Source organism: Galeopterus variegatus, unplaced genomic scaffold, assembly GCF_000696425.1.
Source record: "Galeopterus variegatus unplaced genomic scaffold, G_variegatus-3.0.2 Scaffold2964, whole genome shotgun sequence".
Lineage (NCBI taxonomy): Eukaryota > Metazoa > Chordata > Mammalia > Dermoptera > Cynocephalidae > Galeopterus > Galeopterus variegatus.
In genome coordinates this window covers 821-1,975 of record NW_007729075.1, presented here as the reverse complement: position 1 = coordinate 1,975, position 1,155 = coordinate 821, and the positions used below count along the sequence as shown (strand labels likewise).

The 1,155-nt window shown below is 50.5% G+C and overlaps 1 protein-coding gene across 1 annotated transcript in view; it reads right to left on the bottom strand.

Moving 5' to 3' along the window:
* The window catches only part of LOC103599442 (natural cytotoxicity triggering receptor 2-like), a gene marked incomplete at its 5' end in the record, with an annotated part of 14,631 nt that overhangs the window by 12,661 nt on the left and 815 nt on the right, over positions 1-1,155 (bottom strand). The window lies entirely within an intron of this gene.

The window sequence follows — 1,155 nt, the reverse complement described above, 5'->3', positions numbered from 1 at the left end:
TGTCCTTTGGATGAAGTTGCTTGGAGGCTGCAGGGGAGAGGAGGGCCTTGGTGGCCCCCAGTCCAGCAAGACCACAGCAGTGTTCCCGTGGGACCACAACAACTAAAAAAAGGAGCCAAAGGCTGGTGAGTCATCACAAGGGACTGGGCCCATGGCCCGTCCCATGGGAGGTGTTTGGAGTATGGGCAGTGGGGGAGATGGGCCACTGGAGGAACACTGGGGCATAGCAAGGACAGCTGATCTGCTCTCCAATCAGCACAGGTCCACTTAGTGGAGACTGGTCAGAAGTATAGAAATGCAGGGGGTGCAGACTGCTGAAAAGACTCAGGGCCAGACCAGAGTTTCTACATAACCCGGGTGTACCAGATCTCACAAGACCTGGAAGTACGTATAAAGTCAACCATTAAAACCTGAGCTGCACAAAAAGCCTTCCCCAGGGAATCAGTAGCAAAGCAGCAATTTAGCTCAACCACAGGGCTCCAGTGCTGGTCCCCACAGAAGTTCCCCCATTTTAGAAGTAAGAAAAGGACCACAAATTAGTTCCAGTGCAGAGTTTAAGTGTAGGAACAGCGAATAATCCAACATAGAACTGAAAGAAAAAACAAAATACCCACAGACCAGAGACACAGTTTGATATTAACTAGTAAAGGTCTCACATCACCAAAGAACATCTATAACACCTAGAAGGACTGGAAGACCCTTGGGCTCCCAAGCCAGGGAGCAGGGAGGGCTGAGGGCCTCAGCCATGCACCCCAACACCCACAACCAGCCTAATGATGACCACTGAGTTGCTGCAGGAAGTGCCCCAGGCCTCAGCCACACACCCCCTGACATTTGCACCCAGCCCAGCAATGACCACAGAGCTGCTGGAAGCCCTCTGGTCTCTCCTGCAGCAGCGAGGGGGGTGCCACAGGCCTCAACCATGACCCCTCCTTCCTCCTTCTCCCACCCTATTTCCTTCCCCTTTCCCCTCTCCCACTGCCCCCCAACTGCTCTGCAACAGCATCTCAGAATGTAAAAAAAAAAAAGAGATTAATAAATAAATAAACAAAAAAGATCTGTAAATGTGGATATACAGAGTGTTTGTTCAAAATGTGCTTATTGGCATTTAACGTGGAGACTGTGACTTCACTTCTTTTCGTTGGGTTACAGCTG